This window comes from Hemiscyllium ocellatum, chromosome 17 (assembly GCF_020745735.1).
Source record: "Hemiscyllium ocellatum isolate sHemOce1 chromosome 17, sHemOce1.pat.X.cur, whole genome shotgun sequence".
NCBI lineage: Eukaryota > Metazoa > Chordata > Chondrichthyes > Orectolobiformes > Hemiscylliidae > Hemiscyllium > Hemiscyllium ocellatum.
The window spans coordinates 57,099,828-57,116,080 of record NC_083417.1 but is presented as its reverse complement, the minus strand read 5'-3'; the positions used below and the strand labels follow the sequence as shown (position 1 = coordinate 57,116,080).

At 42.2% G+C, this 16,253-nt stretch overlaps 1 protein-coding gene across 2 annotated transcripts in view; it reads left to right on the top strand.

The window, feature by feature from the left end:
* The window catches only part of nup93 (nucleoporin 93), a 131,672-nt gene that overhangs the window by 7,568 nt on the left and 107,851 nt on the right, over positions 1-16,253 (top strand). The window contains exon 2 of one of the 2 annotated variants that reach the window (XM_060837778.1): positions 11,480-11,550. The exons of the other annotated variant lie outside the window; for it this stretch is intronic. The gene's annotated coding sequence lies outside the window, so the exon portion shown is untranslated. The remainder of the gene's footprint in view (positions 1-11,479; positions 11,551-16,253) is intronic. 2 annotated transcript variants of the gene reach the window in all.

Here is a 16,253-nt window from a genome sequence, read left to right as displayed (position 1 = left end):
TGCATTGTGTTTATCTGTTAGGCGTCTGCAGATGAAGTCGTGGGGATATCCGTTCCTGGCGAATTATCTGTAGAGGTGTTCTTCTTCCTTTCGTAGGTCGGGAGTGTTGCCGTGTGTTGTAGCCCTTTTTGAACAGGGTCCTAATGCAGCTTCTCTTGTGCGTTTTGTTGGTTGGTGTTGTAATTTAGGACTTGAAAGTGTGTGGCTTTCCTATACACTTTTTTTTGTGATGCATTCACCATTCTGTGTTCTTTGTACCATCATATCCAGAAATGGGAGTTGATTATGGTTTCCTCCTCTTTCGTAAATGTAACCCCTATGAGCATGGAATTGACAATCTTGTGCGTTTTCTTGATTTCTGTTCTCTTAATGATCACAGAAGTTCATGTACGTATCTGATCAAGAGTATTGGTAGGATTAGTGGTCGGGTTGTTTGTTCCAATCTTTGCATCGCTGCTTCTGCTATGAACCCAGAGATGGGTGAGCCCCATAGATGTCCCATTGATCTGTTCATATATTTGTTTGTTGAATGTGAAGTGTATCGTTGAGCAGGTCTAGTAGTTTAAGCATACAGTCCTTGTTGATAGATTCCCTGTCATGTTGTCTGTTCTACCTATCCAGGAGGTTGGCTATTGTCTCTCTGGCTAGAGTTTCTAGCCCCTACAATGGGAAGATGATCACCCCTGCAGAGAATTTGCCAAGAAAGATATCCTCGCGACTTCATCTGCAGACACCGAACAGATAAACAATGCGATGAGAACATGCCATGACCTAACTCACTAGCCACGTTGCCTTACCTAAAAACTGTCTTGGAACTGACAGCCAGACTTCTCCAACCACTGGGAGCCATGACAGCCCATAAACTGACAGCTACGCTCAGACAACAACTCACCAGGAGAAAAGACGCTATGCCCAGCATGTGCGTGGACTAATGTAATTTACAGGATTCCATGCAAAGACTGCATGAAACACCATTTAGGACAAACAGGCAGACAACTAGCAATCCACATCCATGAACATCAACTAGCCAGTAAACACCATGACCAGCTGTCCCTAGTAGCCATACACACAGGTGACAAGGACCACAAATCCGACTGGGACAACACAGCAATAATAGGACAAACTAAACTGAGGACAGCTAGAGAATTTCGAGAAGCATGACACTTAGCCACAGATTCCATCGACAAGCACATTGACTTTGACCCAATATACTGGCCACTATAACGCAGAAACGGAACCAAATATATTCCAGAAGAGACAGCACAACAGTGTTTCACAGGAGGCTCCAAAGCACTGAAGGTATCTCCCAGATGAGACGAAACGTCTGCAAATCAGCTTCCCAGCTCAGCAAACATACCCACAACCACAACAACTGGCACCTGAGCCATGAATCTTTACACAAGTCTTTTATCTTTCAGATTTCCAGTGCCTGCAGTATTTGCCTCTTATTTAAATAATTGAACCTGGTGATGATCAGAATGGCATAGTTGCGAGTTCAGATGTTATTGGGGTGCAGCAGAGGTGAATGATGTTAGAGTAGGAAGTTAGGTCATTTATAGGTGGTTAGAGAGCTGAAGGTTTGAGAAGCTTGTCTCCGGATTGGATAGGATACTGAGTTTGTATGTTTCAACCGAGATGGTGATGAAGGAGAATAGAATCTCATAAGAGTACAGCACAGGAACCAAAGACAATCTTTTCCATTCTTCCAGATCTGAAGAATTTGCCGCTTATTTGACAGTAAATATTGGGAAACCATTTAGCAATGTGGGTTGAAGGAATGGGAAGGTTACAGCGAGCTGCAATGAGTAAATATGAAAAACTGATTGGGGAGGAGTAACCTAACAAGAGGAAGGAACAAGTCACCATTCAAGATGGCTTGAAGATCTTTCGTGTACCGAACATGAAAAAGGCAGTTATAACGATGACTATTCTTGGCAAAATTTGAATGCATAAGTAATGAGATTTAAACTTATGGAAAGGAACAAAGAAAAAGGATGTTGGTGAAATTTGCAGTTGAGGTGGTGAACCCACAATTATGTGAAATCACTTTTCAATTGGCACATCTTTGCCTTTATGTATTTGATACTGTTACTCTTAAAAAGGTTGCTCAGGACCCTGTTTGATTTTCTTTTCAGGCTTTTACCTACATGTGATATGTGTAGAATGAGTGTTGAACACAATGATGTTCAGCCACTTCTGCTCTGGTAGAAATGGGAGCAATCACAGGCTGCTGTTTTGATTATTTTTATACTGTCACTTTCAGAATGTAACTGTTGTCTCTGGGGAGACAAACAGCTCAATCATCTGCAGGAACCAGCCTTTGAAATATACTTAAATTTTCATAGTAATCATATTTTCTGGACTTGAATTCTGAATTAAATCACTATAAAGCTGCCCTGCATGCAGTAAACCTGCCTTCAAACAATCAGAATAGGCTTATTTTTCAACCTGTTTGAAGTTTCTCATTCTTTGTAAAGAAGTGAGAATTGAGATAGCAGCAATTTTTGTATTGCTGTAGATGCACATATTGAATTTGAAGGTAATGTTATCAGCGGTTCACTTAAGACCAGATGGTTGGCAAAGTCACAAATGTAGATAACATTTTTAAACACTCTAAAAGATGTTGAAATCGCAGCAGTTATTGCGTTGTGGAGATGCAAGCAATATGTTTTACATTCAGTATGAGTTCTCCACACCTTCAAATGCAAGCCACTGCAATGGTAGATCCATCTCCCTATGATCTCCTATTTATTAGTTATATTACATGGCTTTAGCCTAAGTGACTATGTAGCCAAAAATGCACATGAAGTTAGTGACCCAGTTTTACACGTATTTGTAATGAAGTATAGGATTAGTATTATATAGCCTGATTTATGGAGCAATGTTTTTGTGGACAGAAAGATCTACTGCAAAAAATGGCTAAGTCCCTTGCTGTTTTATACTGAGAAGCTTGGGGATGCAATTCAGATGCAATGCAACACCCTCCATTCACACCAATTTTAAATTCTGATTTTCATTATTAAAGTTTGGAACTCTTGGAGCAGGAACTGTCTTTGTTTGGCCCATCATACTCTGCAAATCTTTCCCGAACTCAATGCTTTGCATTTAAATGTAAATTCTGTCCTTGGTAAAACTGCAGACATTTTGCTCCTGTCTGGCAAGTAGGTTAATTATCCAGCCTTTTAAATAGACAGATTCATTATTTTTAATGATCAGTTTCAAAGTCCATAGCTATACACTCATTTATAGCTGCATGTCCTTTTAAAGCATGATCTCCTAGTAAGGACAGTGGCTTTGGCAGTGCTCCCAGAACTCGGCCATCACCGTCACCCAGCAGTTTTAAGTCATCGCTAGATTGGCATAGTGCGCGACGCCAGGGGTTGCTTCTGATGGTGGGAAGGATTGTCGGATCCCACTGGACAGCTATCGTCCTGCTACAATCTGCTATCTTCAGTGGGTTAGGAATTATCCCGCATGGGGATTAGGAATTATCCGAGCAGCAGACTGTAATCGCAGAACCAAGCGACCGAAGAGAGCTGCTCTAAAACTGGGAAGTTGGAGCATCCAGTCATTGATGACCAGCCTCTTAGAAAACCTCCAAGATGTCAGCGACTCAAGGAAATCAGCTCTCATAAATAACAAACTCAAGAGATTCAATGTGGGCATAGCTGCCCTCCAGGAAACAAGACTGGGAGAGGCGTGCTCACTGAAAGAAGAACTACGGATTTTACTGGCTGGGGAACGGCTCTCGTGAGCCCAGAGAACATGGGGTTGGCTTCGCAGTAAAGGACAGCCTCATGAACACAGGAGAGTCAGGCAGCAATGGCTCAGAGTCACTCCTGACTCTTCACCCCAATACCACTGCAGGCCCAGTCACCCTTGTCAGCGTGTATGTCCTGACACTGTCCTCTACGCCAGACACACAGGATGAGTTTTATGACCAACTTGTATCTCTCATTAGCAGTATCCCTAGGAAGGAACAACTTGTTCTTCTAGGCAACTTCAATGCCAGAGTGGGTGCAGACCACAACTCATGGCCCTTCTGCCTTGGGCATTTTGGTGTGGGCAAAAATGAATGAGAACAGACAGCGACTGCTTGAGCTGTGCACTTACCACGGTTTGTGCATCACCAACTCCTGCTTCCAGACAAAGCCTCAGCACAAGGTTTCCTGGAGACACCCATGCTCAAAGGATTGGCACCAACTCGATCTGATCCTAGTTAGACGTGCTGCCATCAAACATGTTCTCCACGCAGGCTCTTTATCATAGTGCGGACTGCGACATAAACCGCTCCTTAGTGTGTTGCAAGATCAGGCTGCAACCTAAGAGATTCTATCGCACCAAGTAACAGGGGAACTCTTGCATCAAAGTCAGCAAGATGTCCCAGCCAGACCTTGTGCAACGTTTCTCCGAGGTTTTCAAGAGAGAACTCAGCGCCTCGCGAAACGGAGACTCCGCCACAGAGAAGTGGGAAACCTTGCGGGATGCTATGCAACACACATCCCTGGTTATGTTTGGGAAGAAAACCTGCAAGACACATGTCTGGTTTGAGGCTAAGGCAACCCAGATGACCCCCATTGTTGAAGCCAAGTGTGTTGCTCAAGCTGAGTACAAACGGTTAGCTAGTGGAAAGTACCTGCAGATTCTCCGGACTGCCAGGAACAAGGTTCAGCAGACCGCCATGCAGTGCGCTAACGAGTACTGGACACAGCTAAGTGAGGAAATTCAGATGGCCACTATAATGGGGAACATTAGGGGAATATATGATGGCATCAAGAAGGCACTAGGACCAGCTCAGAGCAAGATAGTTCCCCTTAAATCCTCTACTGGGGAAGTAATCACAGATAATAGACAAAGGACAGTAGGTACAGGAGTAGGCCATTCTGCCCTTCGAGCCTGCACCACCATTCAATATGATCATGGCTGATCATCCTTAATCAGTATCCTGTTCCTGTCTTATCTCCATAACCCTTGATTCCACTATCCTTGAGAGCTCTATCCAATTCTTTCTTAAATGAATCCAGAGACTGGGCCTCCACTGTCCTCTGGGGCAGAGCATTCCACACAGCCACCACTCTCTGGGTGAAGAAGTTTCTCTTCTTCTCTGTCCTAAATGGTCTACTCCGTATTTGTATTTGTATTTTTTTTTCATTTTTAAAATTTTATTAAACAAATTACAAAACAGTTTACAAAAAACATTTATGGCTGTACACAAGAGACAACAATTTTACAAGGGAGAGGAGCAGCAAAGCTAGGCCCCAAACCCTACTGTTCTCCCATTTTACAGGGAGATGAGGACAAACCTCAAATCCCAGTTCCACATATGACAAGACAGTGATAATGACATTTGTACATTAGACAATACTGTTACATACAAAAGTGCAGACAATACAGACCCAGCATACCCCGTATTTTTAAGCTGTGTCTTCTAGTTCGGCACTCACCCATCTGCGGAAACATGTTTCCTGCCTCCAGAGTATCCTTTAATAATCTTATATGTCTCAATCAGATCCCCTCTCAGTCTTCTAAACTCAAGGGTATACAAGCCCAGTCGCTCCAGTCTTTCAGTAAGGTAGTCCCGCCATTCCAGGAGTTGACCTCGTGAACCTACGCTGCACTCCCTCAATACCCAGAATGTCTTTCCTCAAATTTGGAGACCAGAACTGCACGCAGTACTCCAGGTGTGATCTCACCAGGGCCCTGTACAGCTACAGAAGAACCTCTTCGCTTCTATACTCAATCCCTGTTGTTATGAAGGCCAGCATGCTATTAGCCTTCTTCACTACCTGCTGTACCTGTATGCTTACCTTCATTGACTGGTGTACAAGAACACCCAGATCTCTTTGTACTGCCCCTTTACCTAAATTGATTCTATTTAGGTAGTAATCTGCCTTCCTGTTCTTGCCACCAAAATGGATAACCATACATTTATCCACATTAAACTGCATCTGCCATGCATCTGACCACTCACCTAACCTGTCCAGGTCACCCTGTAATCTCCTAACATCCTCATCACATTTCACCCTGCCACTCAGCTTAGTATGATCAGCAAATTTGCTAATGTTATTACTAATACCATCTTCTATATCATTAATATATGTTGTAAAAAGCTTCAGTCCCAGCACTGATCCCTGCGGTACCCCACTGGTCACTGCCTGCCATTCCGAAATGGAGCCGTTTATCACTACTCTTTGTTTCCTATCAGGCAACCAATTTTCAATCCAAGTTAGTACTTTGCCCCCAGTACCCTAATTGCGCCCTAATTTTGCTCACTAAGCTCCTATGTGGGACTTTATCAAAAGCTTTCTGAAAGTCCAATTACACTACATCTAGTGGATCTCCCTCATCCATCTTCAGAGTTACAATCTCAAAAAACTCCAGAAGATTAGTCAAGCATGATTTTCCCCTTCATAAATCCATGCTGACTCTGACCTATCCTATTACTACTATCCAAAGGCCAGCAGGTAGAGAGGTGGGTTAAACACTACTCTGATCTCTACTCCAGAGAGCATACAGTGTCTGCTTCAATACTTGATGCCTTCACGTGCTTGCCAACCATGGACGAGCAAGACGCAGAGCCATCAATAGAAGAGCTCAACAAGGCCATTGACAGCCTGGTCTCTGGTAAGGCCCCGGGTGGTGACGGGATTCCTCCTGATCTGATCAGGTGTTGAAAGGCCAGTTTCCTGCTCCCATTGCCAGTGTCCTCTGCCAGTGCTGGCAAGAAGAACCTGTACCACAGGCCATGAAGGATGCTAAGATCATTGCCCTGTACAAGAACAAGGGTGAGAGAAGGGACTGCAACAACTAAAGGGGCATCTTTCTCCTCAACACTGTTGGCAAAGCCTTTTCTTGGGTCATCTTGACTCGCATGCGGAAACTGGCAGAATGTGTGTACCCAGAGTCACAGTTCAGCTTCTGAGTTAAAAGGACAACAACAGACATGATCTTCCTTCGCCAACTGCAGGAGAAGTGCAGGGAACAGAAAACGGCCCTGTCTGTCGCCTTCATCGACCCCACCAAGGCGTTTGACCTAGTCAGCAGAAATGGCCTTTTCAAGGTTCTCCTAAAGAAACCTGCTCACCAAAATATCTACACATGATTGAATTCTTCTGCAGTAACATGAAGGGAACAGTGCAGTCCGACTGAGCCCTTCTGCATCCACACTGGCTGCGTTCTTACTTCCACACTCTCTTTGGGACATTTTTTTTTGCTGTGCTCCTGAAACATGCCTTTGGCACCGCAGTGGAGGGGATTTACCTACACACTAAATCAGATGGCAGGTTCTTCAACCTGACCTGCCTCAGAGCCAAGACTAACGTCCGTGCGGCACACATTAGGAACATGCTGTTTGCCGACAATGCTGCGTTTGCAACACGCACTCAGTAGGAACTCCAGTCACTGACAGACCCTCTCTCGCGCTTGCAAGGATTTCAGGCTGACTATCAGTCTGAAGAAGTCGAGCATCCTGGGACAGGACGCAAAAGCACCACCGGTCATCACCAGTGTCGTCTATCAGTTTACATACCATGGTTCGACCATCACTGACAACCTCTCCTTCGACAAGAAGATCAGGAAAGCAGTCTCCAGTCTTGCTCGCCTCACGACTCGAGTATGGACAAATCCCAAGCTGACAGTGAAGACAAAAATGTCAGTCTACAATGCCTGCATCATAAGCACACTGCTGTACAGCTGTGAGACATGGACTACATATGCCAGACAGGAGAGAAGACTGAACGCCTTCCACTTGAGGAACGTTTACTATATCCTGGGCATATTCTGGCAAGACCATGTCCAATGTAGCAATCCTATCTTGGCCTTCCCCACATGTACACTCTGCTCAGGCAGTGGAGACTGCGCTAGCTGGGCCACGTCCACCGCATGGAGGATGTCCGCATCCCAGAGGATATTCTCAATGGAGAGCTTGCATCCGGGAAGAGACCCACTGGGTGACCCCAGCTCCGCAACGAAGATGTCTGCATGAGGGGCATGAAGGCGCTTGATATTACAGGGTCCTAAGAAAGGCTTGCAGCTGGCCACACTAGATGGAGAAACACCCTGAACCAACACCTTAAACCAGGGGAAAAGAAACTGAGGAGCGCTGCAGCAGACAAGCGGGCACGCAGGATGGAGTGCAGCAGATCAACAACCACATACAGATGTGACCTTTGTGACCAGGACTGTCACTCCAGTATTGGTCTCTTAGGTCACAGGAGACGTTGCTTCAGGGAAGCCGAAAGCTAGAACGACGAGGATACAACCCATGGTCAGCAACACTGGAAGGGCTCTCATAATAAGATTCTAAATTTTAAACCTGGTATTTTACGAAGTATATTTTTGAGAGTTTCCATATTAGCTTTGATCTTTCTCATTGAGCTGACCAGTATTTTTTTGACACAATAAATGAAGACTTTACTTGTGTAGACCGGGAGGTTGTAATTTTAAAATATGCTTAACAAGTCTCCTTCCTGATTTGATGTGGTGCAGTTCTGGTGGAGAAGACAAGAATGAATGGATCATGTATTAGATGCTCAGAATAGGCATTAGCTCCAAACTGACTTGCACTTATTTTATTGCACAGTTTTCCAGGCTTGTACAGCAGTGCAGCTCAATTCAGTTGCACCATTACTGCCCCTGTCAATGTCCTACTTTCTGCCTCCTTCCAAGCTGCAATGATGTTGCTTTCATTCCTTTCCTCTGTCTTTTCCAAAGCTGGAAATACCTTGATTCACACATCCTTTTTTTGGGCAGCTGAGTGAGTGTGAACAAGGAAGCTTCCACTTTAAGTTACAGCATTGTGCTGAATAGCTTATCTTTTATCATGGTGCCATGATTGGGCTCAGCACTCCCAAGTTAGGGGAGGGAAAATTGTCTAGGTTCAGGATGTTAACTTCACACCTGTTTGTAGTCAGAGCATTGGGAGGTACCCCAGTGCTTTATAATTTTACTTGGTGAAGAGGGAGGAGGAATAAATTCCTCCTTGGCCAAATGTTAATGTTTTTCAGTTGTCAAGGTGACCTGATGTTGTCTGTTTTAATTAATGGTGAATAACCGGTGTGAATGAGCAGTACAAACAGACAAAGGCAAGAGACTGGATTTATAGAAAATTAAGATGCAATGAAGATCTGATTTTGTATATGCTTACAAGAAAGGTATTTGCCCTACTCTGCTTTTTAATAAGGTCACAGCTGATCTCTTACTTCAACTCCACCTTCCCAACTGTCCACACAACCTTCCATCTCCTTAAGATTCAAAGTTCTACCAATCCTGTTTTGAGTATATGCAGATCTGGCATCCTCTGTGCTCTTGTAGAGAATTTCAAGTATTCAAAACCTGCTGAGCAAAGACGTTTTGTATCTCAGGTCTCAATTTTTCAATCTATGAGTCTCTTCATTTCTCAAGATATTGATCAGTTTTTAAAAGGGTGTATGTGCATTGATGCTTTCTAAAGGAAAGTCTCCAACTTCTCTCAACAAAATTACAACTTCAGCAGTTAAAAGCAAAATGTTGTTGATGCTGGAAATCTGAATTATAACCAGGAAGTGCTGGAGAAACTCAGCAGGTCTGGCAGCATCTGTGGAGAGAGAGAGACAAAATTGATGTTGAGTATCCAGTATGGCACTACTTCAGAACTTCCAGCACATCCTATAATATTTTATGACATTACCTATGCTGCCCTTATTTACCTCGTGTCACAGGGAACTATATCGCTGCCACAAACTCATCCTCAACACCAACCTGACTCTCTTTAACAGCAGATTTGGATAAGATTTTTAACCAAACTGTGTCTCTGCTAAGAAAGTGGGATCATGTGCCTTCTTGATAGCAATCATAACTTTATTCTGATTCCTCTAATTGCTAGTTCTGCCTGACATTAACGGATCAACACAGTGTGTGACATGGATGATTGGGGACAACAGTTCCTAAGCTTTAAGCTGCAAGGTATCTTCTACTTTTGGCCTGAAGTGCCCAATGCTTCTGCTATTTTTAGTAAATGTGATGCAATTTCAGCTCCTTGCTTTTCCAAAGTGGTGCGATCATCATCACAAGGTCTAGAATGTAATTGCAAGCCCAAAGTTTCTGCCATGACCAGTTCAAACTGGATAATCCATTGTCTGATCAACATAGAGTCATAGAGATGTACAGCACAGAAACAGACCCTTTGGTATAACTTGTCCTGTTAAACTAATGATGTTATCTTCCCAGTTCCCTCAGATTGTTGCATTTTTTAATTGGAGTTCAGTACCTGCCACACTCCAATGTCATTTATAAATATTTTACAGATATTGTTGGTGATATGACACCTCCATTTCAAAAGTTTTTATCAACAAGTGAGACTGCTGTAATGCAGCAATGGGAAGTCTTTTGAGATCTCTTGAGAATTTAAAGCTGAAAAGTCAACTGATCCAGGCATAATTCCAACCAAATTATTCGAACACTTCGCCATCTTTTCAAATCCACAAACAGGACTGTCCTGGTAGACCCATCATTTCAGCCTGTTCGTGTCCCACTGAACTTAAGTGGGACTTGATGGTTCAGAGGTAGGGACACTACAACCGTGCCCCAAGAACCCATGTGCGCAAGAAGCTACGTCATTAATTGACAGATTAACAGAACTCACTACGTTACCTTTATTTTTACCTTTCCTATAAATTTTAGTGTCAAAATTGGCTTGATGTCAACAAAAATCACTCCTCTTTAAATGATTGCTTTGAATAGTTCTTGCTGTTATTTGCTCTTAGTATCTCCACTTCTTGACTAGAAAGAGGCTATTGCAGAGCAATTGTTGCAAAAAAAAACCCAAAATTTAAGTTTCAGATTTTTGTTACAGTCCGTCAAAGATCAGCTTTGGATCAGAACTTTTAGTGCTTATTTTTCTCTGGGCAAGTGTGAATGTGCTACGCAGGAAGTGTATTCCACAACCAGATCAATACCAAATTTAATATCCAGGTTGGCTGGGAAGTACACTGGCTAGTTTGTGCTGCATTGCAGATTCTTGCAAAAGAGTGTTGACTCTCTTCTGAGTGCCTAATATTAATTACAAAAATGTGCTCTCCAGTGCCAAATCAATTCCAGCTACCTTGTCACTACAACGCATTTGTAGATGAACTGGATTCTATAATAATTTCCATAGAATTGGAAAATTGTGGATCTTGGCCATTTTCTGATGTGTTCCCTGGTGTGCAAATATGGGGTAAGCTTCATTACCAGATTACCATAATTGCAGAGGATTTATCGGTACTCTTGGCAAATTCAGCAGCCATAAATGTAGCCAAATGATCGATTTAACCTGATCTGCTAATGCGCAAGAGCCTGGTTGAAATCAAGCTTTGTGGTGTTTTGATGTCCCTTGTTGGTCTTTACGGCCAAGGACCACTTCAGTCCCGTGTTCTATAATGTTTTCCTCCGCAATCCAAGCTGCAAAGTCTACTCCCAATAAATTTAATGAAGTAATATGCTGATATATTCTTCATTGCAGGTTTGAATTGAGCTGAATTTGGACAACCTGAATAAAGAAAGAAAAATTGAACAGAAGAACTCTATTGAAGGGTGGGTGATATTGACATTTTTGAAGGGGTTATGATCAAGGTTTAGGGAGGGAGGGATGGAAAGGAAGAAGAATAGTTTGAAATGCTGATAAAGCCTGATAGTGAAAGAGAAAAGGAGTTTCCTTAATTTTGAAAGGCAAAAAAATTGATTCACTTTGAAACAGGAGGAAAGCATGGAGCAAAATGAAGGTGACCCTTAGATTTTCGGGAGGTAACTGACTGGAAAGAATTATGTGAGTCCAGGGTTAAAGGACAAACTAAGGGCATTTTCAGTTGTTAAGCAGTTGTGATAATATTGATAGAAGTGAATGGATCGTTGAGAAGTGATAGTGTAGCGATAATGGTAATTGGTTACTGGGGCGTGGTAGGGATAAGAAGGGAGACAGCATTAGTTTTCCCATTACCTCTACCAAATTCATTCTGAAGTTCGGGAACTGGCTGAGTGAGCACAGTGCACTGTGCTACCTCTCCTCTCCATCTGAAAGGAAAATTTAAAAACTGACTGTGACAGAAGGAAGTACACAAAGAATTGAGGCAAGAAAAGCAAAAACAAGACACTTGCACAGATGGTGTAATAATAAATACAAATAGGAAGAAACCATTTTTTCCTAACTACCTGGCAATAGTTCTTTATATTAAAGTAAGATCTTCTGTTTGCTTGGAACTCGCAATGTGGCAGAAAGTTGGCAGGAGTTCCTGTTTCCACATTTTTAAATGGAAACTCCTGATGGCAAGGTGTTAAGTTGCTTCTTCCTGGCTGTTTCATCCTTAACTCCTCCATGATCTTGTTATGCCCTGTCATCTTCTGCAGCCTTGATCTCCTTTTAATGTTCTTCATTCGTCTGATTTGTTATTTTCCATCTATCTGTGTTGCTGCTAATGTGTTGCTCACTTGAAATTCATTCCTATCTCAAGTCAAGAAGGTTGTGGAGTCAAGCCCCAGTCCAAGATTTGAAATCAATGATAAAATTCCAATGTAGTACTTCCAAGACTGTGGGCTATTGGAAGTGCTGCATTTTGGGTGAGATTTTAATCAAACATTTTGTCCTGTCATATGGATAGAAGGTCGCCATGATACTGTTTAAAGAGGTATGTTGAAGACTGTTAGATTTCTATTTGTTAAAGATGTCATGAATACAATATTAATGCAGGAAAATGGTGTTAAGGAATGCTACTACAGGAAGGACAGAAAGGGAGGCATGAAAGGAGGGGGAGATGGTCACAGATGAGGTGCCAGAAGACTGGAAGTTGGCTAACATGGTGCCACTGTTTTAAGAAGGGTAGTAAGGACTTGCCAGGGGACTATAGACCAGTGAGTCTGATGTTAGTGGTGGGCAAATTGTTGGAGGGAATCCTGAGGGACAGGATGTACGTGTATTTGGAAAGGCAAGGACTGATTTAGGAATTGTCAAACATGGCTTTGTGTGTGGGAAATCATGTCTCACAAACTTGATTAAGGTTTTTGAAGGAGTAACAGAGGATTGATGAGGGCAGAGTGGTGGATGTGATCGAAATGGACTTCAGTAAGGCGTTCGACAAGGTTCTCTATGAGAGACTGGTTAGCAATGTTAGATCTTGTGGAATACAGGGAGAACTAGCCATTTGGATACAAAACTGGCTCAAAGGTAGAAGACAGAAGATTTTGGTGGACTGTTGTTTTTTAGACTGGAGGCCTGTAACCAGTGGAGTGCCACAAGGATTGGTGCTGGGCCCACTACTTTTCATCATTTTTATAGAAATGATTTGATGTGAGAATAAGAGGTATAGTTAGTAAATTTGTAGATGACACCAACATTGGAGGTGCAGTGAACAGCGAAGAAGGTTACCTCTGATTACAATGGGATCTGGACCAGATGGGCCAATGGGCTTGAGAAGTGGCAGATGGAGTTTAATTCGGGTAAATGCAAGGTGCTGCATTTTGGAAAAGCAAATCTTAACAGGACTTATACACTTAATGGTAAGGTCCTAGGGAGTGTTGCTGAACAAAGAGACCTTGGAGTGCAGGTTCGCAGCTCCTTGAAAGTGGATTCACAGGTAGATAGGATAGTGAAGAAGGCATTTGCTAAGCTTTCCTTCATTGGTCAGAGTATTGAGTACAGGAGTTGGGAGGTCATGTTACGGCTGTACAGGACATTGGTTAGGCCACTTTTAGAATATTGCGTGCAATTCTGTTCTCCTTTCTATCAGAGAGATGATGTGAAACTTGAAAGGGTTCAGAAAAGATTTACAAGGATATTGCTAGGGTTGGAGGATTTGAGCTATAGGGACAGGCTGAACAGGCTGGGGCTGTTTTTCTTGTAGTGTCAAACGTTGGGGGATGACCTTTATAGAAGTTTACAAAATCATGAGGGGCGTGGATAGGATAAATAGGCAAATTCTCTTCCTTGGGGTTGGGGAATCCAGAACTGTAGGGCGTAGGTTTAGGGTGAAAGGGAAAAGATTTAAAGAGACCTGCGGGGCAACGTTTTCATGTAGAGGGTGATACGTGTATGGAATGAGCTGCCAGAGGAAGTCGTGGAGGCTAGTACAATTGCAACATTTTAAAAGGCATTTGTATGGGTATATGGATAGGAAGGGTTTGGAGGGATATGGGTTGGGTGCTGGCAGGTGGGACTAGATTGGGTTGGGATATCTGGTTGGTATGGACTGAATGGTCTCATTCCGTGCTGTACAGCTGACTCTGCAACTCTGATTAGCATTGTTTAGCTACTTCAAACCTATTCTGGGCCCGTCCTGCCTAGAATCTCTGCCTCATTTCATGTTTTAAAAATCAATTGTCAGAACCCATCTATTTGGTGGTCGCGATTTTCATTGTGTTGTCAAATTTTAGTTGCTGTTACTTGATTCTAAATCTTCCCATTATGCATTTTCGGAGTTTAAACATTGAAGGGCAGTGCAAGTAGAAGTTGTTTGGGATATAAGAAACACGTGATACCCTTGCAGAAACACACTTTAGGTTCAGAGGCAATTTAGTTGAAAGCCTGTTGTTTCCTCGTTCTGATGACAGACTGTGCCAAGACAAAGATGCAATGATCCCATTATGTTGTCTGGTGCAAAGTCCGACAACAAAAATTTATTTGAAAGCCACAGCTCGTGGATTAAAAATATTAAATAGATTAAGCATTGTGTTTCACATTTCACCAGTGCTCCTGCCCCCTCGCTCTCCAGCATTACTGCTCTTCACAGGCTACCGATTCATATTAGAGCATAGTTCAATAGGTGCTTGAATCTAGGATTTCACTCATATCACACATGAAACATTTGTTATTTAACAGTGAGTGTGTATTGATGGTTTAATTCTGAATTTAGTCACATGCAAACCCAGTTTTGAATAAAAACTGAAGGAACTGTGGATGTTGTAAATCAGAAAAAAAATTGCTGGAAAAGCTCAGTAGGTCTGGCAGCATCTGTGGAGAGAAATCAAGAGTCCTCAGAGGGTCTGAGGAAGGGTCACTGGATCTGAAACGCTAAATCTGATTTCTCCCCACAGATGATCCAGGACTACTGAGTTTTTCCAGTAATTTCTGTTTTTGTAAACCCAGTTCTGATCCTGCTTTCACCTGACTGACTGACGTGTCCAGATGTTTCTTTCAAGTAAAACTGAATATATAATATTTGGCCACAGGTACTGCAGCTGATTTTCCTAGCCCTAGGTTAATTGTCCCATCCATTTATTTACCCAGTTGATAACTCCACATGCCACAGGAATCTGTACCTACACTGTTTATACTGTTTAGAAACATATTTCAGGAGCTCTCAATGTTCAGAGTTTCACATCAGCTACATTTCTTGCAATATGATTTGGAATTTTAGATTCTGTTACCAAGTAAGAGTGTTACATGTTAAAGTAATTCATTGTATATTAAATACTTTGTGATGTTTGGGAGGTGAGGTTATGATGTTATAAAAGTGCAAATTCATTCTTCAGAAATCTGATTTGTTATTACGTAAGTGGTGTGGAACACATCTACTTTAGGAAATAAAAACTGAAAGTGCTGGAAAACTCAACAGGTCTGGCAGCAGCTGTGTAAAGAGAAACAGTTAGTTCTGAGTCCAAAGATGTTTTTCTTAATCTGGACTTGCTGAGTTTTTCAGTCATTTTTCTTTTTTTAATTTCTGATTTCCACCATCGACCTTTTTTGTTGTTTTTGTTTAAAAGCTAGTTTTGATTTTGATGTCTACTTTAAGATAGATCCAGATTCCTGCACCATGTAAAAATGTGGTTGCCAAATGATCATTGAATTTGTGTTATAGTATTTTGCATCATCATTTTACTTGTATATCACCTAGCTGCATCAATCCTTTGCATTTTATATTGTTAAGATGTTGAACTAAGTCTGCTCTGAACTTGTTTTGCTTTTCTGACTTTTTTAACTTTGAAAATTAAATGGTGACTGAAGCTCTAAAGCTTCTCAAGTAATCATCAATCTATTTTACTGCTCAGCCTAATCTATAATTCTGGATGGCACAGGTTAGAGCACAAGAGATTATATCTGTTCATATTGGAGTTTTGAATCTAAAGGCTTTGAATCCAGTCTGTGAAAATGAGGATACAGGAGTTGACAGCTCATATCCTATATTTATTAAAAGAGTGGATGCGCTGAGCAAATTGTTTTCAAACTCCATTACAAGCATTTATTCAGGAATTCCTGTGCTGTCCTGATCAAGTATTGTTGTGTTGTTAATTGTTTCTTTATGTTTCTT